The sequence below is a fragment of the Tachyglossus aculeatus genome, chromosome 22, assembly GCF_015852505.1.
Source record: "Tachyglossus aculeatus isolate mTacAcu1 chromosome 22, mTacAcu1.pri, whole genome shotgun sequence".
Classification (NCBI taxonomy): Eukaryota; Metazoa; Chordata; class Mammalia; order Monotremata; family Tachyglossidae; genus Tachyglossus; species Tachyglossus aculeatus.
In genome coordinates this window covers 26,872,798-26,900,252 of record NC_052087.1, presented here as the reverse complement: position 1 = coordinate 26,900,252, position 27,455 = coordinate 26,872,798, and the positions used below count along the sequence as shown (strand labels likewise).

The following is a 27,455-nucleotide window of genomic DNA, read 5'->3' as shown; positions in this document are numbered from 1 at the left end:
TTCCCAGACTGAGCCCCTTCCTTCCTCTCCCTCTCATCCCCCTCTCCGTCCCCCCATCTTACCTCCTTCCCTTCCCCACAGCACCTGTATATATGTATATGTTTGTACATATTTATTACTCTATTTATTTATTTATTTTACTTGTACATATCTATTCTATTTATTTCATTTTGTTAGTATGTTTGCTTTTGTTCTCTGTCTCTCCCTTCTAGACTGTGAGCCCACTGTTGGGTAGGGACTTTATATGTTGCCAACTTGTACTTCCCAAGTACTTAGTACAGTGCTCTGCACACAGTAAGCGCTCAATAAATACGATTGATTGATTGATTGATTGATTAACCCCCACTTAACAGATGAGGTAACTGAGACACAGAGAAGTTGAATAACTTGCCCAAGGTCACACAGCAGATAAGTGACAGATGTGAGATTAGAACACAGGTCCCCTGACTCCCAGGCTTGTTTTCTTTCCACTAGGTCTGCTGCTTCAATATCCGTTCTCCATCCTATATAGACTGTAAGCCCCGCATGGGAACTGATTATCTTGTATCTACTCCAGCACTTAGGATGGTGCTTGTCATCTAGTGAGATCTTAACAGATATTACAATCATTACGAAAGCTCAATAGTGGCAACTTTCCAGGTGGAGATAAATTAAAGATTACTGGTTGAGCCCCACCCTTGCTTCTACCTTTCCTCCACCTCCAGACATCTTTAGTTCTTAGATGTGAAAGGCAGAGTTAAGATTCCAAGGACAAGCATCAGTACTTGTCCCAGATCAGGTTAGAGTCATTTTCTGCCTCCCCATTCCTAGATTCAAGCAGCCTTTCTTGAAGCTCAGCCTTGACCTCTTCCTCTTCCCTGTCTAGACTGTGAGCTCGTTCTGGGCAGGGAATGTGTCCATTTGTTGTTGTATTGTACTCTCCCAAGATCTTAGTACAGTGATTTGCACACAGTAAGTGTTCAATAAATATGATTGAATGAATGCCCCAGTGGAGACACCATCCTAACACCCCCTCAATTCATCCAGCTCTCAGGAAGCAAGGAGAGGGATAGACCAGGTACCTCCAGCTTCCTTTTAGCCTGCTTATGGAGAGAGGCACAAGGAAGGGGGAAAAAAAGAGGGGCCAACCTGATATCCTTGTATCTGTCCCAGCTTTGAGAACTGTACTCCCATAAAGAGGTTCCCCCCTCAACAACCAGGTTTAGATAGTTTAAGGTCTCAACCAGGGAGATTAGCAAAATCAGGAAACCAACTGTGACAGAGAGCAGATGAAGGAGTCTACCCCAATCCAAAGTTGGGGTTTGTCCAGGGAGCACTCTGTCTGAAGACAAGACCACAACTTAGACCAGGTACTGACCCTCTAGAATCCTCCCATCACACTCCTCCACATTTCTCCTTCAGGTTTCTTCATCTGTGAAGTGAGGCCAATACCTGTGCTTCTTACCTCTTAAACTGTGGTGAGCTCCATGTAGGACAAGGATTGTGTCCGATTCAATTATCTTGTATCTACCTCTGAATTTAATACAGGGCCTTGGCACATAATCAGCAGTTAATAATACAATGATTATTGCTGTTATCCCCTGTACTTACCACTTTTCTCCTTCCTCCTAAGGCATGGGCCTCTTGTGATCAAGATCTCTTTTCCCTCTGAATCATGAGCAAGGCCATTTCTGACAAAGTCACTTGGTTTTCTTGAGGGGGGAAAAGTCAAACACATCCAACTCAGACAGTGGAAAACTTGAGGAGAAAAATCCCTAGCCCACTAGCCCATGGGAGACCCCTTTCCTCCACTACAGGAAGTAGGGCAGTCAATCCCCAGACTGTAGAAATGGATGGGACAAAAGCAATTAGGAGAAAAGGGAATGGCCCTAGCACAACTTTAGGGTTTTTCTTTGGAAAACAAAAAGCCTCCTTCACCTGAATTTAATCACCTCCAGGGGCCTCCCTGAGCTTTAATATAAAACATTACACAGCTGCTTTGCTCCACAAGATTAACTTCATGTAACCAAATGAATAAAAAACACTCCAGACCCAAGTTCTAGCAAGCACTCTGGCCCCGGGAAGAGAGGGAAATGGGTGTGAAATGCAGAATAAGAGAGGGAGAGGAGCCAGGAGGGTGTTTTTAAACTCAGGGCAGGTCTCCCTTTAGAGCTGGCTCATGCCCACAACTCTTGCCATGATGCTCAATGAATGATGGAGAGCCTTATTGGCTGATCAGCAGTTGGGAGTTCTCTCTTCCAGGCCTCTCCCCTATGACAAACTCCCACTCAGAGGAGAAGCTGAAAGCAGATGCAGGTGGAGAACACGTCCCACTATACCCCAGTGTCAGTGGGCTGGGGGACTTTCCCACCTCATACAGAAGGACACAGGCAGGGCTGACCAACTTCTGTGGCCATAGGTTCTCATGCCACATTCATGCAGGAATAATTATCCTAGGGAAAAGAACACAGGTTTCAGAGTCGGAGGACCTGGGTTCTTATCCCTGCTCTGCTACGTACTCATATGTGACCTTGGGCAATCACTTAACTTTTCTGTGCCTCTGTAAAATAGAGAAGCAGCATGGCTCAGTGGAAAGAGCATGGGCTTTGGAGTCAGAGGTCATGAGTTCAAATCCCAGCTCTGCCAACTGTCAGCTGTGTGACTTTGGACAAGTCACTTAACTTCTCTGTGCCTCAGTTACCTCATCAGTAAAATGGGGACTAAAACTGTGAGCCCCATGTGGGGCAACCTGATCACCTTGTAACCTCCCCAGTGCTTAGAACAGTGTTTTGCACATAGTAAGTGCTTAACAAATACCATCATCATTATTATTAAAATAGAGATTCAATCTGAACTGTAAGCTTGTTATGGGCAGGGAATGGGTCTGCTAATTCTATTTTACTCTCCCAAGCACTTAGATTAGTGCTTTACACATAGTAAGCTCTCAATAAATATAAATGATTTAATCAGCAATGGATAAGGCTGAATCAAGCAATCAATTATATCTATTAAGCTCTTACTGTGTGCAGAGCACTATACTAAGCATTTTGGAAAGTACAGTATAATAGAGATGGTAGACATCATGATGATGATGATGATGATGATGGTATTTGTTAAGCACTTACTATGTGCCAAGCACTGTTTTAAGCACTGGGGTAGATACAAGGTAATCAGGTTGTCCCATGTGGGGCTCAAAGTCTTAATCTCCATTTTATAGATAGGGTAACTGAGGCAAAGAGAAGTTAACTGACTTGCCTAAAATCACACAGTCGACAAGTGGTGGAGCCGGGATTAGAACCTATGACCTCTGACTCCCAAGCCCGTGCTCTTTCCACTAAGCAACGCTACTTCTCTAACCCTGCCCATAAGTAGCTTTCAGTCTACAGTGGGAGACAGACAACAAAATAAATTACAGACAGATTAAGTGTGAGACCTACATGGGACAGGGTCTGTGTCTGATCTAATTATTTTGTTTCTACCCCTGTGCTTAGTACGGTGTTTGTCACATAGTAAGTGCTTAATAAATGCCATTATTATTAAGGTTATTATTATGCTTCTCATACAGTGTACATGGGGAGAACATTACTTTAGCGGGCCCAGAGAGGGAGGGAATAGATGGAAATGGAAAAAGCACAAGAAATGGCAGTCTGTGGGTATGGAGACCTGGACTGAAGAAACTGTTCAGTATCATTTAGACGATGTTGAGAGGCGAGGGCTGTAACAGTGTTTGGCACAATATATAGTGGCTCTTAATTTTTTAAGAAGCCACTAGTGACAGTGAAATTCAGCTCTGAGTGTACGTGTGACTGAAACAGTCATTGTGGGATGCACAGTTCTGGCCCCATTGAGAACATATGATTGCTTCTTCAGTCAACTGAGCACTTACTGTGTGAGGAGCACTGTTCTAAGCACTTGGGAGAGTACAATGCAGAAGAGTTGGTAAACATGTTCTCTGCCCACCAGAATCTTACAGTCTTGCTTACAGTCTTAGCATTTGCAGCTGTTTCCACTCCACGCAGTACCATCAAACCCCGGCTCTGCCAATGTCAGCTGTGTGACTTTGGGCAAGTCACTTAACTTCTCTGTGCCTCAGTTACTTTATCTGTAAAATAGGGATTAAGACAGTGAGCCCCCTGTGGGACAGACTGATCTTGTAACCTACCCAGTGCTTAGAACAGTGCTTTGCACATAGTAAGTGCTTAATAAATGCCATCACTATTATCACTATTATTATCTCTTTAGCACCTCAGCCCTTTCATTTAGTTATTTTTCATCACTTTCCATACCTCTGTTCTGTGAGGGAGTCTATATGTTATAGCAGGGGAACTAAGGACAAGGTCATCCAGGGGACTCCATCCAGAAAATAGGCTCTCTCCTGCTAGGGGTCTCCAACCATTTCCTTTTGGGCAGGATTTAAATTCAAGGGGACGAACAGTGTGTGAGTGGCTGGGGTTCCCCACATTAGGTGGGCAGGCTGAGTTCTGTGAACAAGGATGAAATGGGGGAACCCCCATGACCTACTGGTGCCCCAGTGGCTCCACCCAATGCTTGAGCCTGCACAGTACCCTCACATCTCCCCACCCTATCCCTCTCCCTCGGGGAATGTGTCTGTTCATTTTGGCATTGTACTGTCCCAAGGGCTTAGTACTGTGCTCTGAACACAGTAAGTGCTCAATAAATATGATTGTCTGAATCCCTTCTGCATTGCCTTTGCCTTCTGCATTGCACTTTGATCTATACCCCCTACACACTTTGATATTCTTCCCACCGCTAGCACCACAGTAGTTCTGTACATATCAGTATACTGTGCAATCTCCCCTATCTGTCGTTTATTTTAATACCTGTCTCTTCCTGCCAGAATGTAAGATCCTCCAGGGCAGTGATCATATCTACCCAGTCTATTGTATTGCACTCTCCCAAGCATTTTGTCAAGTGCTCAGCCACAGTAAGTGCTCTAGAAATAGCATTCATTAATTTATCAATAGCCGAAAGCACTGTGACACAGCTGCAGGGACCAGAAACCAGAGCTCTGATCAGGGAGGGGCCAACTTCTGGCCCACCCAAGACTCTCTTGGGCAATTCCGTTTAGCCTGTGCCATCAGGCAACCTGACAGTTTACCCCCAGGTCTGTCCAGCAAGAAACATAAACAGGCTGCAGGGGATTGAGGAGCTGAGAGCCAGAGGTGTGAGTAGCCTGTAGTGGGGGGGATCTCCTGGATTGTTGAGGCACCCTAGTGCCACTGCGGGCCTTGCTGCCACACAACTCTAACTGGAAGCTGATCTCTAATAATAATGAATAATGATGGCATTTGTGAAGCACTTACTATGTGCAAAGCACTGTTCTAAGTGCTGGAGGGGATAGAAGGTGATCAGGTTGTGTTCGTGTGTCCTCGAGCCAACTGCCCTAAAGCCATAACTGATGGTTGGAAAGAGGTTAATAGGGCAGACTCCACCCCAGTCTGCTAGAGACAACCCCAGACTGTGACACAGCCCCTGGGGCTGTGCTTTCCTGGCTCACAGTCTTAATCCCCATTATACAGATGAGGTAACTGAGGCACAGAGAAGTTAAAGTTAAGTTACTTGCGCAAGGTCACACAGCAGACATGTGGCGGAGCAGGCATTCAAACCCGCGGCCTCTCACTCCAAAGCCCGTGCTCTTTCCACTGAGCCATGCTCTTTGTGGGCAGGGAATGTGTACATTTATTGTTACAGCATACTCTCTGAAGTGCTTAGTGCAGTGCTTTGCACACAGTAAGCACTCAATAAATGTTGAATGAACGAATGCACAGCTCTGTCATCATCCTCATCCTGAGGAGTTAGTTGTGGCTCTGGATGTGATACAGGACCTAGTATCAACAGGCCCGAAGAGCCAACAGTGGTGGTGGCTAGCGGGGGCTGTCCCAGAGGCCAGGAGAGGGGTTGGGAGCAGTAGGAGGGTGGGAAGAAGGGCTGGGAAAGAAGTCAGAGAGTTGCTCAGGAGAACCCAGCTCTAAAACCCTCCCCTAACACCTGTGCAACTTGGGCCTTCCTCAGTGCCCCCATGTCCCACAACAAGCCCCCCACTTCCACCACCACATCTGCAGGGCAATGAGCTTCTGCTCCACAGAAAACTGCAATCTGGTGGGAGGCTGTGAGCTGTGAGCCAGAATCGGTGCCGGGTAGCTGTGCCTCCATTTTTTCATCTGTAAAATAGGGAGATTTTCATCCTTACCTCATAGATTGGGAGCCTTATGTAGTACAGCAACTGTGTCTGATCTGATTATCTAGCCCAGTGCATACTAACAATAGTAGCAGTGGTAATATTTATTGAACTCCCACTTGGTTTGACGCATTGTACAGTGCTTGGGAGGTAGAGAATAAAGAAGTGACAGAAGTGACATTGTTTCTCCTGACAAATTGCTGGTACTCTAATGTGGTTGGAGTCACTAAGTGCTTAACAATGTCTTGTCTTATGCCATCAAGTCATTTCCAACCCATAGCGATGCTGTGGACACATCTCTCCCAAAACGCTCCACCTCCATCTGCAATTGTATATACCCTCCTAATTCACCCTTACCTTAGTGGAGGAGTGCAAAGTACCACTTCATTTTATTCTAGTGCACAAAGGTTAGGTTGGCCACTGCTTCCTGAGGGACCTGGAGGGGCAGGTGGCAGAGGGGGCAGAGTGGCATCCGGCTTGACGAGATTCCTGCTGTGCCCATCCCCAGAGTTGTCACATTCGTCTCAGACTGCCTGCCTGGCAGAGAAGTCATTAACAGCTCCCTGTGGATCTCTGGCTCATCTCCCGTTTGTTTTGAAGCCCTATCAGGACTGGCATATTTTGTGTGTGTGTGTGTGTGTGTGTGTGTGTGTGTGTGTGTGTGTGTGTGTGTGTGTGTGTTGTGTGTGTGTTGTGTGTGTGTTGTGTGTGTGTGTCCTCGAGCCAACTGCCCTAAAGCCATAACTGATGGTTGGAAAGAGGTTAGTAGGGCAGACGCCACCCCAGTCTGCTAGAGACAACCCCAGACTGTGACACAGACCCTGGGGCTGTGCTATCCTGGCTGGCAATGGATTTTTGCTTTGGCCCTAATGTGCCCTCCACTCCCAAACCGAGGCTGTGGGAGAACAAAGGGACAAAGCCCAGTCTGAGCCAACCCCAAGTGCCTTCTGTGGAGAGCGAGCTGTGAAAAATTGGCACCCCAGATCCCTGTAGCAAACAGGAACAATCTACCTTTTGGGCCAAATCCCATACAAACTACTATCACTAACAATGATTGTCATCTCTGCCCCCCTTCCCACAAATTCCCTGTGGTAGAGGGCTCCTCCACTTTGCCCCAAAGCCTTCCTGTCCCATGAAATTCCTAACCTAGGACAGCAAGCTCACATTGGAATTTCCCCAGTATGAAGGAGGCTGTGATTTTTTTCTTCACTCAAGTTGCCCAGTTAGTAGTAAAAAAATAAGATTCTTGAGTTCCCATAAAATGTGATGCACTGTACTGTTTCGGAAATGCAATGGAAGTTCAAGAAATGTTACCTGCTGCCTATAAGAAGCTTAATCAATCTATCAACAGTATTTATGAGAGGTTAACTGTACTAATAGCTTGGGCGAGTACATGTTCCTTGCCTTCAAGGAGCTTGTAATCTATCGGAGAAGACAGCCACTAAAAACATTTGTAGGCAGGAGGAAGGTGAAAAAGTAGATCTGTGCATCAGTTAATGCTTAAGTAATGGAGTACATAAGTAAGTGCATGAGTTTGAGAGTACACATGCGCTTCATTGATTTGGAAGTCCTGAAATGGCAGATTTGAGAATAGAAACTGAGGAGATGAGAAATTAATTGGGGAAGGCCTCCTCGAGGAGATGTGATGTCAGAATCACTTGGAAGCTGGGGAGAGCAGTGGATTTTCAGATATGAAGCAGAAGGGACTTGAAGGCACAGGGAGGACATGAACAAGAGGTCACAGGTGGGAGGGATGAGAAAGAGACACAGTGTTAAGTTACTTTGAGAGGAATGAAGAGTGCAAGCCTCAATGTAATGGGAGAAGAGCATGGATTAATAGGAAGTAGAGAGCTATTGACTGGATTAGAGCCAATGGCCAGGAGTTTTTTTCTTGATGAGGAGAGGAAGGGGCAAATTTTTGAGGTCTAGGGAGATGGGTGTAGAATCACTTTTAGAAAATTGATTCAGGCATCACAACGAAGTATGGATTCCTAGACTGTAAGCACCTTGTGGTCAAGAAACGTAACTTTCAACTCTGTTATATTCTTTCCAGTACTTAGTAGAGTAGTGGGACTAATTAATGGACTGGAGAGGGGAGAGACTTGAGATCAGCAAGGAGATTGATACAGTAATCAAGTAGGAGTTTTTTGTTTGTTAGTTTTTAGTGGTTTTTGTTTAGGGGTTATTATCTGCCAGGTACTCTACAAAGAGCTGGGGTAGATACAATCTAATCAGGTTTGAGACAGTCCATGTCCCACGTGGAGCTCAGTCTTAATCCCCATTTTACATGTTCTAACAAAAAAATTGGCAGGATTCAGAAACAGACTGAATATGGGGATTGAAAAAGAGAGAGGAGTTGAGGATAATGCAAGGGCTTCTTACTTCAGTATTGCGGAGGTTGATGGTGTTGTTGACTATGTTAAGAAAGTTAGGTGGAGAAGATTTGGGAAAAAAGTTGCCAGTGAGCTATCCATTTAAAGATGTCCTGGAGGCAGGAAGTGATGTGGGATTGCAGAGACTGAGAGGGGTCAGGGGTAACTCATTGTAGACAGGAAATGTATCTGTTATACTGTTGTATAACTCTCCCAAGCACGTAGTACAGTGTTCTGCACAGGTAATCACTCAATAAATGTGATTGATTGACTGGCTAGTGAGGTTGATAAGAGGTGGTAGTTGAAGTTTTGGGAACCACTGAGTTTCTCAAGGGAGTGAGTGTAAGAGCATTACACAATTGCTATTCCATATTTAGGATTTTCATCAATGCTGTGTGTGATCTTCCTTCAAGAATGCTCATTTCCATTCAAATAACCCTTTTGGCAAGCTTTTCCCATCCGGTTTGCTTTTCCTAAAGAACTAAGTGTTTCTCCTTTCCCACTGGATCCAAATTCTTATTGATGTTTCACCTGAAAACTTTGTGACCTGAAAAGTCCGTACAACCTATCTTTATACCTTACCATCCTCATCTATTTCTATATTCCCTTTTGCCCCATGCATCCAAAATCCCTTTCATCTGAAATCAGATGTTAACATGTTTCCTGTATGCTCCTCCTGCTACACTCTAAACTCTTGAGGGCGAGGATCATGTTTCCCAATTCTACTGTATTGTACTGTGCTTTGGATAGTAAGAGCTCAATAAATACCATTGATTGATTGGCATTCTTAAATTTTGTATTTTCTCTGACTCAGTTTCCCATGCAATGCTAACATGTGACACCTTCTAATTTTCCTCCTAACCTCATCTTGTTCAAAACTGTAAATGTCTCCTTTATCTCTTCTTCATTATGCCCTTTCTAATGACTTTTATATTTGTGTTTCATCATGTTTTCACTACATCATTTTTTCTTCCTTTGAGATCTAAATCCCCCTTTGTTGTTTCCCATCTATTTAGTCTTTAAGTCATTTTGTTCTTTGACTGACCTGTTCTCCTTCCCTCTTCCTTTCCAGGTGGAATGACCTTTCCCTCTATTTTTCCAACTGTGGGAAATTCCACCCTCATTACCTTTATTTTCTTACTTTCTGAAAATTAAACCCATATGAATCAAGGTATGAAGCACTCCCAGGTTTATCATTCCCCAGTCCCCTTCTACCACATCTGAATAAATGACCTCTTTTAGGTGATACCAATTCTAGATCCCCAAATGCGTAAAAGGAAACCTCAAAAATTGAGCTGACCAATTATCCAGAATTACCCACTACTGGCTCACATCCCAAGACATCTGAATTTAAAGTTGCCAGATCAGTTGCACTCTGTCACTTAATGAAAACTTCCCAACTCCCTCAATATTCCTCTTCTCTCTCTCTTCCAGTTTTACTTTCCAATCCTCTTTTCCATTGTCTTATCTTCCAGATGTGCTTACAGGTGCTTCCTCTGTTTCTGTCCCATTCATCACTTTGCTTTTCCCCTCCTAACCTCTCACTCCTACATTACTATTATTCATCCTCCCATCAGGCATTTTTGCTTATTCATCATACATTTGAAAGTAGCACATTGATTTCTATTTTTTCACTACTGTTACAATTATTATTATTACTGTATTTGTTAAGCACTTAGTATGTGTCAAGCATTGTTCTAAGTGTTGCCATTACTTACTCTCATCAATCTAAGCTATTGGTGATTGCTACTTTCATTACATCTTGTCTCTGGTCTCTAAATATCCTAGGGCTCATAGACATGCTACCTGCCCAGCCACTGTGGAAGCAGAGAAGAATGAGCTCCGTCTCACTGCCACCTTCACAACCCCTGGCCCCATCCTACCTGAGATGTCTTCCCTAACTATCCTTTCTCCCACTGTGGTATTTCAATCTATTTTATGTTTAGGTATTTTATGATTCTAACAGAGATCCTGCAATCATCCAACTCCTTCACCAAGTCACCTGCCAAAAGTCTTTTCCTGATCTAGGCTTATTAAGCATCTACTCCACTTCCCTCTCTTCACAGATGCAGAAATTTATCTTAAGTGCATTAGGCAGTCTGCCATCTCTTTTATTTTTTCTGGACTTCTGTTCCACCCTCACCTCTAGCTCCCCAGCAATGGTGATTGTGGGCAGATGGAATCTCCCAGTAGACCCCAGGCTTCCAATGGCACAGGAACCCAAAGTCAAATAAATTGTTGCAGATCTATAATCCATCTGCCCTACACTCACAGGACAGAGCTTCCCTCGACAATTGTGAGTGGGAAAGATCGGTCCCTCAATGAATGATATCAATACCAATAACAATAACTGCGGTATTTGCTAAGCACTTAATATTTGTCAACTACTGTTCTAAGCACTCAGGTAGATATGATACAATTATATCAAACAAAATTCCTGTCCCACACAGAGCTCTCAGTCTAAGAGGGAGGAAGAATCATGTATTTAAGCCTCATTTAATGGAAGTGAAAACCAAGGCACAAAGAGATTAAGCGGCTTGCCCAGGATCACACAACCAACAAGCCAGAGAGCATACTTCACTCTGCTGCCCGGATCATCTTTGTGCAGAAATGCTCTGGGCATGTTACTCCCCTCCTCAAAAATCTCCAGTGGCTGCCTGTCAACCTACACATCAAGCAAAAACTCCTCACTCTCGGCTTCAAGGCTCTCCATCACCATGCCCCCTTCTACCTCACCTCCCTTCTCTCCTTCTACAGCCCTGCCCGCACCCTCCACTCCTTTGCTGCTAACCTCCTAACCGTGCCTCATTCTCACCTGACCCGCCATCGTCTCCCGGCCCATGTCCTCCCCCCGGCCTGGAATGCCCTCCCTCCACACATCCTCCAAGCTAGCTCTCTTTCTCCCTTCAAAGCCCTACTGAGAGCTCACATCCTCCAAGAGACCTTCCCAGACTGAGCCCCCTATTTCCCCTCCTCCTCCCCACCCCCCGCCCTACCTCCTTCTCCTCCCCACAGCACCTGTATATATGTTTGTACAGATTTATTACTCTATTTTACTTGTACATATTTACTATTCTATTTATTTTGTTAATGATGTGCATTGAGCTTTAATTCTATTTGTACTGACAACTTGACACCTGTCCACATGTTTTGTTTTGTTGTCTGTCTCCCCCTTCTAGACTGTTAGTTGGGTAGGGACCAACTCTATATGTTGCCAACTTGTACTTCCCAAGTGCCTAGTACAGTGCTCTGCACACAGTAAGTGCTCAATAAATACAACTGAATGAGTGAATGAATGCACGAATGAATGGTTAGAATACAGATTATTATGGTATTTGTTTAGTGCTTATTATGTATCAAGCAGTATTCTAAGGGCTGGGATAGATTCAACAGGTTAATCAGGTTTGATCACAGTCCCTGTCCTCCTTTGGGTTTTTATAGTTTAACAATGGGTTTACAGTCTCCTGACCCTCAGTCCTGGGCTTTTCCCAATAGACCAGGCTACTTCTCAATGCCCTCACCTCTTCCTTTGTTCCTTCATTTTACAGGGAAAAGTTTCCCATTCCTTATCCCTCTCTTCTCAAATTTTTCTGTCTTGTTAATGTTCAAATGGGTAAGCTCCTTGTGGTCTGTTATGTTGTACTCCCCCAAGCGCTTAGTATAGTACTCTGTGCACAGTAAGCACTCGGTAAATACAACGGACTGATTCATTGATCTGAGCAATATGTATCACTCCCTTGCCATTTTCTCACCCCACCATCTCCAGCTCAGGTAGCATACTCCAGCTAGCTTACTGCCTTTCTCCTCTGTTACCCTTAGCCCATGTTTTATTGACCTGCTTCCCTAAAAATCACTTCCATGCCAACGTTTTAAATTTGATTTTACCTAGTTGTCCTGTAGCATACTAAATGTTTGCCCTAGCCACTACCTGCTAGCGCTTGAAAAGTACAATTCGGCAACAGGGACAATCCCTACCCAACAATGGGCGCGCGTGCGCACACACACACACACACTCACTCTCACTCTCCCCCACCTCTCTCTCTCCCTCTCTCTCTCCTCCTCTCTCTCCTCCTCTCTCTCCCTCTCTCTCTCTCTCTCTCTCTTTCTCCCTCTCTCTCCCTCTCTCTTTCTCTCTCCTTCTCTCCTTCTCCCTCTCCACTAGGTGCAGGGGGAGGGACAGAGAGGAGGAGGAGGAGACATGGTCCCTGCCCTCAAGAGGCTGACAATAAGATGGGGGAGCTGGGACAGAAAATACCAATGACAGCAGCTGAGACCACGCCACACGTCTTCACTGGGATTTGCATCCTTTATTCATAAATGCCTCACAGCATTTATGTACATATGTTTTTTTTTATATTAATGCTTGTATCCCCCTCTAGACTGTAAGCTTTTGGGGGGCAGGGAACATGTCTATCAACTCTGTTATATTTTCTCTCCAAAGTGCTTAGTACAGTGCTTTGAGCATAGTAAGTGCTTAACAAATGCCATTATTATTATTATTATTATTCCCATCCTACTGAGCGCTCACCTCCTCCAGGAGGCCTTCCCAGACTGAGCCCCCTCCGTCCTCTCCCCCTCCTCCCCCTCCCCAACCCCCCGTCCTTACCTCCTTCCCCTCCCCACAGCACCTGTGTATATGCATATATGTTTGTACATAGTTATTTCTCCATTTATTTATTTATTTTATTTGTACATATTTATTCTATTTATTTTATTTCGTTACTATGTTTTGTTTTGTTGTCTGTCTCCCCCTTCTAGACTGTGAGCCCGCTGTTGGGTAGGGACCATCTCTATATGTTGCCAACTTGTACTTCCCAAGCACTTAGTACATTGCTCTGCACACAGTAAGCGCTCAATAAATATGATTGAATGAATGAATGAATGAATACCCTATCCTAAGGATCTGTCACAGACAAGCCATCCTTCTGGTATGGACCTCTTGGTCTCTGCATTTAAAGCTGATCTCTTTAAACGGTTGATTTTTCTTACGGTGAGTCCATGGGTCACACACCGTCATCATCATCAGTCTGACCCCTTCTCCTCTCATTCTGGATCCATTGTCAGGCATATCCTTCTGCACACTGCCTCAGCCCACCTCATTTTCATGCTGTGCCAGTGCTTCATTTGTAATGAAAGAGGCACCAAGACCCCTGGACACAGCAGCATATGACGTGAACTGCCAAGCCTAGAATTGCCGGTATCTAGGCAGCAATTTAGGCCTGTCCCAGGATTTGGAAAACACCCCATTGTGTTTCTCTCCCTTTCCCTCTCCACCATAATAGACTAGTGTCATGTCTACTAACTCTATAATAATAATAATGACATTTATTAAGTACTTACATATGCAAAGCACTGTTCTAAGCATTGGGGAGGTTACAAGGTGATCCGGTTGTCCCATGGGGGGCTCACAGTCTTAATCCCCACTTTACAGATGAGGTAACTGAGGCACAGAGAAATGAAGTGGCTTGCCCAAAGTCACACAGCTGACAATTGGCGGAGCTGGGATTTGAGCCCATGGCCTCTGACTCCAAAGCCCGTGCTCTTTCCACTGAGCCACACTGCTTCTCAATATTATACTCTCCCAAGCACTTAATGCAGTGCTCTGCATGGAGTAGGCTCTCAGTAAATACCACTGATTGATTAATAGACTATCATGACAATCCCCCATAGTTAATTCATTTTCTCTTACACCTTCTTAGTCTGCAATCTTGTTCTCATACCAACATTGCATCCTGCTCCTTGTCTTTCCATCCACCCTAAAGCTCATTTCTTGCTCTCCTGGTCAATCAGTCAATCAACCAATGGTTATGTGAGTAGAGCTCCATATTAAGACATTAAAAGGAACCACAGATTGGAAGGCAGCAAAATTTGTCCTTGTACCTAATTCACTGGATCCAGGTACCCACAGTTGAGGCACTTTTCAAGTTTTGTTTTTGTTTTCTTCCCTTTACTTCCCTCTCACCTTCCCTTGTCCCTCAATTCCCTCCACTCCTCCACCAATCCTCCTTACTGGTCTCCAGACCTTCATCCTTTCCCTCAACCTACATCCTCACTGAGGTGAAGAGGTTGGAGTGAAGCCTTCACTCTTCGTTCCTTCATTTCCCCCTTAGGAGGTCTATGCACATAGTAAGCACTCACTTAATACCGCTGTTCAATTCTCCCTGTTCTTTCTCACCATCTTTACTTTTTAATGGTACTTGTTAAGTTCTTACTATGTGCCAGGCACTCTACTAAGTGCTGGAGTATATAGGAGATAATCAGGTTGGACACAATCCCTGTCCCACATGGGGCTCACGTTCTAAGTCAGAGGGAAGAAGATTTAATCCTCATTTTGCAGATGAGGTAATTTAGGCAGTTACCTCATCTGTAAAATGGGGATTGAGACTGTGACCCCCATGTGGGACAGGGACTGTGTCCTACCCGATTTGCTTACAACCACCCCAATGCATAGTACAGTGCCTGGCACATATTAAGTGCTTAACAAATACCACAATTATTATTATTATTATTATAATTAGATTGAAGTTAAATGACTTGCCCAAGGTCACACATCAGACAAGAGACAAAGTCAGAATTAGAACCCAGCTCCTCTGACTCCCAGGACCTCACTCTTCCCACTAGACCATGCTGCTTCTCAGTAGTAGTGTTTTATGGTCATTATTTTTTATAATATTTTATAATTTATAAATAATACCATTTATAAATATCAAGTATTTGTTTATAATAATGATACTAATAAACTCATCCTCCCCTCTCATCTCTTTTGTTCCCTTTGGGTTTCTATTCATCCCGTTCCCTTTCCTTCCTGTGCTCTGGCCCTTCTGAGCAATCCTCCTCTCCCAAGCCTTCTCCTCCCAGCCCCTTTCTGAAACTGTGACCCTTCCACCTACTTCAAGGGGCCCCAAACCACCACCAGCCCCACCTCCTTGAGCCCCAGGTCATGCTAAGTCAGAAGTCCTCATCCTCTCCTCCTCTAGGCTCCCCGCTCCACCTAGCTATGGCTTTAACCCCAGGTACAGGCCCAGAGGAAGTATGAGTCTCTCTAAATCAGATCTGTGGTTGGAGGGAAGACTATGAGGCATATAATAAAAAGAGAGAGAATTAGAAGGCCATTTTTAATATATTTCTTTTCTAATTGCATTGCTTGTTTGGGCCATGTGGGTTTTGTTGGAAATGGAAAAGAACTGTAATTGGATTCCTCAGGTCGGCCCAAGGTCAGCCAACAGACAGGGGCAGAGAGGGGCCCGGGGTGTGTGAGCACCAACAAGAGTGAAAGCAATGGGGAGGTGACAAAATGGAGTGGAGGAAGAGAAGCAATGTCAACCAAAGTAGGGCACTGACCACTGTTCCTCTTTCAGGGTGGGTTCTGGCCAAGTGGAGAAGAAGCGTGACTTAGTGGAATGAGACTGGGCTTAGGAGTCAGAGGTTGTGGGTTCTCATTCTGGCTCCGCCACTTGTCAGCTGTGTGACTTTGGGAAAGTCACTCAACTTCTCTGTGCCTCAGTTACCTCATCTGAAAATGGGGATTAAGACTCTGAGGCTCAAGTGGGACAACCTGATTACCTGGTATCTCCCCCAGTGCTTAAAACAGTGCTTGGAACATAGTAAGCACTTAACAAATACCATAATAATAATTATTAGTAGTATTAAAACACACCCCAAGCAGTTGTTGTTGTTGTAGTAGCAATAGTAGTCGTGGCAGTAGTAGGGTCCAGATGAGGTTAGAGCTGTGAGAATGAGGGTTGAAAAGAATCCCTCTGAAATGAGGATAGATTGTGAGCTCCTTTAGGATAGGGCTAATGTCTACCAACTGTTGAACTGTACTCTCTCAGGCACTTAGTGTTCCTCCTCATCCTCCTCCTCCTTCTCCTTCTCATCTTCCTCTTGCTCCTCCTCCTCCTTTTCTTCTTCTTCTCCTTCTCTTTCTCCTTTACCTTCTCCTTCTTCTTAGCTGTTGTTATATTATTAAGCATGTACTTGGTGTGGTGTACATGGGAACTATAGAAAAATGAAGTGACCCCTTCCCTGCCCACAAGTAGCTTATGTTCTAACAAGGGGGAGCAAACAGAAATATATTTTTAACTAGAGTGGTTAGAAGACATACCTGAATCAACATACGCAGGAGTGCTGGGGTTGGGTATAAATAACTTTGGCTAATGGGCTTATATGGCCTAGTGTGTTGAGAAATTAATCAGAGAAGTAATTTCCCAAGGAAGTAAAAGACCAGCAGCCCCTGCAATGTGGGCAGGGATTGTCTCTCTTTGTTGCTGAATTGTACTTTCCAAGTACTAGTACAGTGCTCCGCACACAGTAAGCGCTCAGTAAATACGAATGAATGATTGAATGAGAAGCTAGACTAGAGGGGAAGACAAAGTCAGTCTGCTATCCATTTGCTGCATCCTTGATTCCCAAACACCCAATCTCCCTGCCTCTGCCAACTCTCAATGCTGAGCACAGTGGGGACGCCTCAGCTGTGGGCATACTCAGAGCTGGTGCAGGAATGCTCAGAGCGGGACTAGGCATTCTCAGAGAGGGAGTCAGTGTGCTCAGAATGGGACCGGCAGTGCTCAGAGTGGGAGTGAGCATGCTCAAAGAGGAAGTGGGGTATCTGCTGACCCTTTGCTTCCTTGCTCATAGAGGCAGAAAGTTCTTTGGACTCACAGGGGTCCCCACTTAGAATGGGCACCAATGGGGTTCATCATTCAGCCTGCAGGGGTAGAACTCCTTCTCAGCACTGCCTTCCCTCATAAAAAATGGGTGTGATCTCTGTGAATGGGGAAAGGGAAATTCTCAGAGAGTGAGAACCTTGGCTAGGAATGGCTAAGTGGAAGGAGCAGGTTGTTTTAAAGAGCGTCCCTGCTCCCATTCCCTTTCTCCTCTCCTTCCCTCTCCCCCAAGGTCCCACATTATTGAGGAATCTTATGTCCCTCCCCCAGGCTTGGGGAGGGTGGGGGACGTGGGGGTTGACAGTCCCAGAACATTTAAACATGTAAAATAAAACACAAATGCTGGAGCAGGGACAAAGAAGTGAAAACTGAAAGCCAGATACCCTCCCTGTGCAGGGCGTGGTAAGCTGAAACAGGGACCAAGGGCAGGGACCAAAAGATGCCCAGGCATACCAGCAGTACTGCATGGAGGCTGGGGAGAAGCCCTGGGGGTTGGGGTCCCCATTGCTAATCCTTCAGCTGGGCAGCAGCCTAAGCACAACTGAATGGAAGCAGAGGGTTTCTGATTCATCACTTCATTTTTCAGATGAACCTTGCTGGTCTGCTCCTGGGGGCAAAGAGGCAGGGTCCAGGCAAAGCATCCTTTCCCCTTCACTTGCAGGAATCCAGCCAAAGCGGGCCTCTCTTTGGCTCCCTCTGCAATGGTTCCACTCTCACCTACCAGCTCTCCTTGGTAACTCCTTGGCCTTGGAATAAATGATTATTCCTGGGAATTCTTATTCATTCATTCATTCATTCAATCAATCATATTTACTGAGCACTTACTGTGTGGAGAGCACTGTATTGAGTACTTGAGAGAGTACACTATTACAATAAACAGACACATTCCCTGCCCACAATGAGTTTACAGTCTAGAGGGGGAAACATATTAATATAAATAAAGTACAGATAAGTATATTAGTGTTGTGGGGCTGGGGGGGGGGGGATGAATAAAATTAGGGTGATGCAGTAGAGAGTGGGAGAAGAGGAAAGGGGGGTTTAGGGAAAGCCTCTTGGAGGAGATATGCCTTCAATAAAGCTTTGAAGGGGGCAAGAGTGACTGTTGGATTTGAGGAGGGAGGGCATTTCAGGCCAGAGGGAGGACAAGGGTGAGGCGTCGGAAGTGAGACAGATGAGACTGAGGTATAGTGAGAAGGTTAGCATTAGAGGAGTGAAGTGTGTGGGCTGGGTTGTAGTAGGAGAGTAGAGAGGTGAGGTAGGAGAGGGCAAGGTGATTGAGTGCTTTAAAGCTAATGGTGAGGAGTTTTTGTTTGATGCAGAGGTGGAATAGGAATTCTTACCTGTTGGACCTTTTTGCTCCTCCTCTCCCCAGCCCTGTCCTCATGGTTCTTGTCTTCAGGACAGCTGGGAGACTCTCTCTCATCCAGAAAATATTCCCCCAGCTCCAAAGCCTTGCTGCTTGCCAGAAGCATCATCCAGAATCCTCTGGGCCTTGTGACATCACCCTAGGAATGCTTGAGAAGGATTTTCCTATTGCCAAAGCAGAAATGGCCTAAATTTTCCATCAGTGCCACCACTAGCTCTTACACTCATTACACCACAGTCTCCTCTCTTGCCCCAACGCTAGAGTTTCTTTACCTTTCTAACCTCTCCCTCTCTTCTCCAAAACTAACCTATAGACCTTCTTTCAACCCACTAGAAAATCTGCTCCACTACCACACAACCCCAGTTCCAGATATTTCTTGGGCAACCATCTTAGGGCCCAAGATCCAAAGTGGTTCAGAAATTCCCAGGCATCACTCTGGGACTCACGGAAGCAAGATAACAAAGATAACAAGACCCAGTCAAAAGGGCACAGGACTGGGAGTCAGGAGAACCGGGTTCTAATTCTGGCCCTGCAACTTGGTACTGTGTGACCGTAGGCAAGTGACTTAATTTATCTGTGCTTCAGTTTCCTCACCTGTTAAATAGGGACTCAGTCAATCAATTGGCTAGTGGTATTTATTGAGAGCTTACTATATGCAGAGCTTACTATATTCCCGGGCCTGGAATGCCCTCCCTCTGCCCATCCGCCAAGCTAGCTCTCTTCCTCCCTTCAAGGCCCTATTGAGAGCTCACCTCCTCCAAGAGGCCTTCCCAGACTGAGCCCCTTCCTTCCTCTCCCCCTCGTCCCCCTCTCCATCCCCCCCTTCTTACCTCCTTCCCTTCCCCACAGCACCTGTATATATGTATATATGTTTGTACATATTTATTACTCTATTTATTTATTTATTTATTTTACTTGAACATATCTATTCTATTTTATTTTGTTAGTATGTTTGGTTTTGTTCTCTGTCTTCCCCTTTTAGACTGTGAGCCCACTGTTGGGTAGGGACTGTCTCTATATGTTGCCAATTTGTACTTCCCAAGCGCTTAGTACAGTGCTCTGCACATAGTAAGCGCTCAATAAATACGATTGATGATGATGATGATGATGATGCAGAGAATTGTACTGAGTCCTTGGAAGAGTACAATGCAATAGTGTTGGTAGATTTTAAGTTTGTTGTGGGCAGAGAATGTGCCGACCAACTCTGTTATACTGTACTCTCACAAGTGCTTAGTACTGTGCTCTGCACTGATCAAGTGTTCAATGAAAATGATTGAATGAATTCCATCCATTGCATGATTTTTTTTTCTCTCTCTCTCTGTCCTTACCTCCTATCAGGGGCTCAGTTGTGTCCCCCTGCCTGGCTCTCAGCATTTCCAAATTGTGGACACGAGCTCACTCCTGGAGTGCAGTTCAAAGGATGGCCCTGAGGCCACGTCAGTGAAAGGCCAGGATGGGGGTCCCAGCAGGACATTCCACACACTCAACTGGTCTACTGCTGCCCCACTAAACTTACTCTACGCTTTAATAATAATAATAATTATCATCTTTGTAAAGCACTTACTATGTGCCAGACACTGTATTAACCGCTGGGGTAGATACAAGCAAATCAGATTGGATATAGTCCCTGTACCTCATAGGGTTCACAGACTTAATCCCTATTTTACAGATAAGGAAAATGTGGAACAGGGAAGTGAAGTGACTTCCCTAAGGACACACAGCAAACAAGTGACAGAGTTGGAATTAGAACCCAGGTACTACTGACTCCCAGACCTGTATTCTATCTGCTTGGCCACACCGTTTTACCAGGGGATCTAGCTTTTCCAGCTCAGACATTAGCCTTCCCTGGACCAAGATTTAATAAAGTTACAAAAAAGAACTAGGTCTCCCTCTCAGGGCATTTTCAGATGTGCCCTGGCAGTTAGGCATGGAGTGAGTCCATTTACCATCACTCCAAGCCAAGGGTTTGCCCCACCAACCAGCCTGGCTCTGATCTATACATATTGTACATATTTATTTAGAAGAAGCAGCGTGCTTCAGTGGAAAGAGCATGGGCTTTGGAGTCAGAGGTCATGGGTGCAAATCCCAGCTCTGCCAACTGTCAGCTGTGTGACTTTGGGCAAGTCACTTCACTTCTCTGTGCCTCAGTTACCTCATCTGTAAAATGGTGATTAAAATGTGAGTCTCCCCGTGGGACAACCTGATCACCTTGTAACCTCCACAGCACTTAGAACAGTACTTTGCACATAGTAAGCACTTAACAAATACCATTATTATTATTTATTTATTTTGTACATATTTATTACTCTATTATATTAATGATGTGCATATAGCAATAATTCTATTTATTCTGATGGTATTGACACCTGTCTACTTGTTTTGTTTTGTTGTCTGTCTCCCCTTCTTGAGCACCTTGTTGGGTAGGGACCATCTCTAAATGTTGCCGATTTGTACTTCCCAAGTACTTAGTACAGTGCTCTGCACACAGTAAGCACTCAATAAATACAATTGATTGAATGAATGTTCTCCCTCATTCCCTTCTACTCAAGAGTCCCTTCCCAAAACGATGCAGAAGGTCCCACCTACACTATCACCCTTGGACTAGTGTGTCAGGATTTCCAAAGCATCTCGAGTCAATCCAAGTTCAATTAGTTCTAAATTGGATTAGCTTCAGTGCCATTAGGCAAGAAAATCTATGGGGAGGTGAAGTTATATTTAGAAAAGAGCTGGCCCTGGAGAAGTTCTGCCCTCAGCCATGAATCTCCATTTGTTCTGCTCACTGGGCCCTATTCTTATCTCTATAATACTTGTGATGTTTTTCAAGGGCTTACTATGCACCAAACACTGTGCTAAGCACTGGAATATAGATAAAGACTAATCAGGCCACAGTCCCTCTCCTACACAGGCTACATAGGAAGGAGAACAGGTATTGAATCATCATCTTACAAATGAGAAAAGTGAGGCTCAGAGAAGTTAAGTGACTTGCCCAAGGTTAAACAGCAGGAAAGAGGAGGGGCTGGGATTAGAACCCAGATCCACTGACTTTCAGGCCTGTGCTCTTTCCACTAGAACTTGCTGCTACTCTAAAGTTACTTTCCTTGCCCAGCGGTTTCCCATCCTTGTTTTCTCCATAGAGCTCATCATCATCATTATTATTATTATTATTATTATTATTATTATTATTATTATTATTATTAGAAGGAGCTCTGCAGACAAGTGTTTGAGAGGAGTAACATTCAGGGTGACTCATCTAAAATGGTCCTGGCAATACAGGGAGCTTTATGTAGGCACCATTTTAAATAAGCTACACTGAAGGAAGCTTTTTTGCCCAAATGAAGTAAGGGGCAATGAGGTGGATCCAGGGAGCTCTGGAGATGCAGATGAGGTGATTTCTCCCCAGAGTCTAAGAAAGGCCTTCTCCGTGGAGCCTGCTCAGGGCATGGATAAGAAGAAAGTTTGGAGGAAAGATATCCCAGCTCCAGGACCAGCATGATTCCCCCTCAGCCAGCAGGCCCAAAATTTGGACCTGAAGTGGGGGCTTTGGAAGGTGGAAATGAGTATTTCTAGCAGCAGAGATGGGACAGAAAGGGGATAGGGGGAGAGACCCTATTAACTCCTTTGAACCCTCGTTTCACTCCATGGATTTCTGGGTCCAATTGATGCCAGGCGAAAGGCAGACATTCCTCACTGCATGCACTCTTCTGAAAATCTGGGTATTGAGCATTGGCTGAGGCCAAAGATGAGAATGGAAGAGTCAGCGATAGTCAAATCAGAGATAACCAGCTCTGTATGCTCTCTAAGAATTAGTTGCAGTAGGGCTGAGTCCATCTCTCAGCGTCACACCTGGAGAGTTTCCAGTACTCTACCAGTCTTGACTATTAAAGGGAGAGTCAAGTAGAGTCATACCCATTCCATTCCTAGTTTGGGAAGTGGCTAGCGAGTGTAAGTAAATCTGCTACAAGTCAAAACTCACCCATGCTGGGCAGCAGTGGCATGGGAGAGTCGAAGGCAGAGACTCAGGTTAACTGAGCAGAAGGAGGCAATGGTAAAATCCTTCCATATCTTTATCAAGAAAACTCTAAGACATTTATTAAGTGCTTACTATGTGCAAGGCACTGTACTAAGCACTGGGGAGGTTACAAGGTGATCAGGTTGTCCCAAGGGGGCTCACAGTCTTAATCCCCATTTTACAGATGAGGTAACTGAGGCCCAGAGAAGTTAAGTGACTTGCCCAAAGTCACACAGCTGACTCTATGGATGCCCTACCAGAATGACTGCAGATAGCGTTGGGGCATTCCGGGAGAGATGTGTCCATGGCATCGCTATGGGTCGGACATGACTCGACAGCATAAGACAACAAGGGGTGAGTCCTCACTGGGAGTAATGCACTGGCTCAGCACATGGAAAATTAAAAAGAAGCTGGTGACATGTCCCCTGCCCACAAGGAACTCAAGCTCTAATGGAGGCGGTAGATGTAGATATTGACAGAGAAGCAATGTGGCCTAGCAGAAAGAGCACAAGCCTGGGAGTCAGAGGACCTCTGTACTAATTCCAGCTCCTCCACTTGACTGCTGTGTGACCTAGAGTAATTGTCACTTAATTTCTCTGTGCCTCAGTTACCTCATCTGTAAAATGGGGATTAAGACCATGAAGTCCTTGGGGAACATAGTCTGTGTCCAACCTGATTATCTTATATCTACCCCAGGGCTTAGCATAGTGCGCAGCACAAGTGAGTGCTGAATGACTATCGTTTTTTGAAAAGATGGAGTAATCAGAATAAATAGACTGTATAATCAATCATACGAGCAATCTCCCTACCAGACAGCAGAGCAAATTCCCCAGGAGCCTGCTTCCTACCCAGCATGAGTCCCAGGGCCCTGCTCCTAGCATGCTTTGTGCCCCGTGGGCCGTGAAGACTCAATCCACTGCAGAGCCTTCTTCAGCCTCTCTCTCCACCAAGTAGGTGAGTGAATCCACCATGACTGCCATCTTCCCAACCAGTCATCCAAGGCCCTCGGCGTCCTCCTCAAGCCAACCACCCCGCTGCCTCCCCAGGATCCTGTAGCAGCTTTCCTCCACGTCACTGAGGAAACTTCATCTCAACCAGCTTTGCACTACCCTGGCAGGACAGAGCAAAGCAGCTACAGCGCAACATCACCTCCACAAATCCTCAGAAAAACTGTGGAGGTTGCCCTGAAGCCACAGTTGTCACTGTGGAATCTGAGCTGTGAGCAGCCTGAAATTCTGTTCCTCCTGTCACAGCGTTGTGCTGATCTTTGTTTTTGTCTTTACGTAGTCTTACTGCTTTGCTTCCTCTCTCCCTGATGCTTGTCCCTTCTCCCCGCACTACATTTCAGATTGTGAGTCCCCAGAGGGACAGGGACAATAATCCCACATGTGTATTCTTTCCTGGCCCTGAGTGAAGTGCTCTGCTCCCAGTAAGTCTTTAGTAAATACCACTGATTGATTGATTACCTATTCGAATCCCTGAGAATAACCCAATCTCTGGTTGAATCACCTGCACTGTAGAAAACAGAAAGAGGACCAGCTGAGTCTCAATACAGCTCTGACATCCTTTTCCTGAAGAACTGTTGCCTCCACTGGAATTGTTCTCCAAGGTCGGCACCCCAGGATGAGTCATTTGACTCTATTAAGACTTAATGACTATTTTGATTGCCCTAGTGGAGATTACAGGCTGGTTCCCTCCCCTTTCTTCTCCCCTGTATTTACCCGGTTGTTTTAAAAACAATATTGATAATAGGAGTATTAGCCCTGTTATTTTTTTCCTCCTTGTTTGACACTTGGCTGGTAACCTAGCCTCTCTCTTGGTTTCTGGGCAATGACTTCTGGAAAGCTACATGACATCCAGCCACAGGCTGGGATTGGTGACAACTGGAAGGGGTGCCAGAAGTACCCCAAGAGGAGAGGGAGGCCCAGCAGGTGCTGGGAGTGGATAGACCATGGGAGGAAGAAAGTGAGAAATGGGGGAGTAACTACAGTTGACCCAGGAAGCTGGGTGATGGAAGCTTCTTCTTACCCAAGGGAAAGCCACCTACATCCATTCCACAACCTGGAGCCTCCTGATTCTGGTTCTCCTCCCTCCTTTATATTATAGCCAGTGAGCCATCAACCACGCCAAGCCCCAGGATAATGTGGTGCACTGTGGGACACACCTTCAACTCAAATTTACCCCCTTGCTTCACACTCAGCCAATAGGGCTTTCTTGGTTGCTGCACTAAATGGTCAGTTAGTCAATCATATTTATTGAGTGTTTATTGTATGCAGAGCACTGCACTGAGCATTTGGGGGAGTACAATATAACAATAAACAGACACATTTCCTGCCCACAGCGAGCTTACAGTGTAGAGGGGGAGACATTAATTAATAAATGCCATTATTATTATTATTATTATTAAGTAAATAAATTACTGATATGTACATAAGTGCTGTGGGACTGGGATTGGGGGGATGAATAGTACAGTGCTCTGCACAGAGTAGCGCTCAATAAATATGACTGAACAATTGAATGAAAGGGAGCAAGTGAGGGTGATGAAGAAGGAGGTGGGAGAGGAGGATCTTGTCAGGGGAGGCCTCTCAGAGGAGATGTGCCTTCAACAAAGCTTTGAATGGGGGGGTGGGGAGAGTAATTGTCTGTCAGATATGAGTAGGGAGGGCACTCCAGGCCAGAGGCAGGATGAAGGCAAGAAGTCGGTGGCGAGATAGATGAGATTGAGGTACGGTGAGAAGGTTAACATTAGAGGAGTGAAATATGCTGACTGGTGGGAGCCCCAGGTTTGTTTCCTGAGTTGCACACGGCAAGACAGGACTGACAGGCTGTTGGAAATGAAAATGTCCCACAACCAGCCTCAAGTCTGAAGACGATGTGAGTACAGCCCTGTCCCACCTCCAGCCTTTGAAGGAAACTTGGCCTAGAGCAGGTTTTTTTGAGCGTGTCACATAGGCCCTGCTGCCACTGGAAACCGAAGTATGGTGGAAGAATCAATCAATCCAACAATGTATCTTTTGGAGTACTGACTGAGTGCAGAGCACTGTACTGAGAATGTGGGAGAGTACAATAGGGGTAGTATAGAGCATCTTTGCTTTCAAACAGCTTACACTCTTGTGGGAAGAACAAGTACTAACAGATATTGCAGGTGGGGAGAGCAATCAAGTTTTAAGGATATGGGCAGAAGTGATGGGGAAGAGGAGGATGAACCTAAGTGATTAAGGAATTCAGACTCAAGTGTACAGATGACATAATAGAGGTGGAAATAAGGTGGGAAGATGAGAGGTTAGTCACAGGAGGCTTCCTGAAGATGTAATTGTAGGAGGACTTTGAAGATGGGGAGAGCTATGGTCTGCCTGATATGAGGGGGAGGGAGTTCCAGACAGGAGATACAACTGCCAGATCCAGAATGACAAATTAAAATATCATTTTCACCCAAGAGGATCCAAGGGATAGAAGAGCCTCAGGATGAGAAGAGACTGAAAAGCTTAGGACTTTTCATTCTGGAAAGACAAAGGAAGGGATGGGACATAGATGATATTTACAAAATCATGAATGGGGTGGACAGAGAGAATGTAGAATTGCCGTTCATGAAATTCCACAACTGTAGGGCAAGGGGGCAGGCATTGAGGCTTGAAGGTAGAAAGTTCAAAACAAACAAAGGGAAACACTTCTTCAAACAGCAGGATTTGCAACCAGAGTAAGTTTGCTGGCTGAAAATATTGGTAAGTTCAAGAGGGGTTTGAATAAAACTGTGCCCAGACAGTTGATAGTGGATTACTAGCAGGAAAGTTAGGGTTGTGAAGGGGGAAGTTAGGGATATTAGGTGGTCCACCCCTAACCATAAAGATGGATGGCTGGTTGGATGGAAAAGGACATCATTTTGCCCAACCACCTCCCCATCAAATAGCTACTTCTTACTACAGGTTTTAAAACACTCAGTCACCTTCTACCTTACCTTCCTTATTTCCTGCTTGTGAGAAGCAGCGTGCTCAGTGGACAGAGCACAGGCTTTTCATGGGTTCAATTGCCGGCTCCACCGCTGTCAGCTGTGTGACTTTGGGCAAGTCACTTAACTTCTCTGGGCCTCAGTTACCTCATCTGTAAAATGGGGATTAGGACTGTGAGCCCCATGTGGGACAACCTGATCACCTTGTAGCCTCCCCAATGCTTAGAACAGTGCTTTGCACATAGTAAGCGCTTAACAAATGCCATTATTATTATTACTAAAACCCAGATCTCACACTTCATTCATTCAATCATATTTATTGAGTGCTTACTGTGTGCAGAGCTCTGTACTAAGCGCTTGGGAAGTCCAGCGCTTAGAACAGTGCTTTGCACATAGTAAGCGCTTAACAAATACCATTATTATTATTGTTATTATTACAAGTCGGCACAGTTCACTCCTTTTTAACACCAATCTACTCACTGTATCTCATACCTCGGGCTTTAAAACACTCAATCACTTTATCCCCTCCGACCTTACCTTCTTTATTTCCTACTACAACTGTTATCTCACTCTTCACACCTCTCACACCAATCTACTCACCATATCTCTATGATCTCTATCACCCTTCTAAACTGTGAGCCCACTGTTGGATAGGTACCATCTCTATATGTTGCCAACTTGTACTTCCCAAGCGCTTAGTACAGTGCTCTGCACACAGTAAGCGCTCAATAAATACGATTGAATGAATGAATGACTCTCAATCTCATCCATTGCAATGCTGACTCATCACCCACATGTTGCCTTTGATCTGGAACTCCCTTCCTCTTCAAATCCAACAGAGGGTTACTCTCCCCATCTTCAAAGCTTTTTAAAAGCACTTCTCCAGAAGGTCTTCCCCAACTAAGCCCTCATTTCCCC

At 45.1% G+C, this 27,455-nt stretch overlaps 1 non-coding gene across 1 annotated transcript; it reads left to right on the top strand.

Moving 5' to 3' along the window:
* Nucleotides 1–22,407: 22,407 nt before the first annotated feature.
* On the top strand, nt 22,408–22,545 carry LOC119944348. Its single transcript, XR_005455836.1, has one exon. It is a non-coding gene; the product is annotated as a small nucleolar RNA SNORA7 (small nucleolar RNA).
* The last annotated feature ends 4,910 nt before the right edge of the window (nt 22,546–27,455 follow it).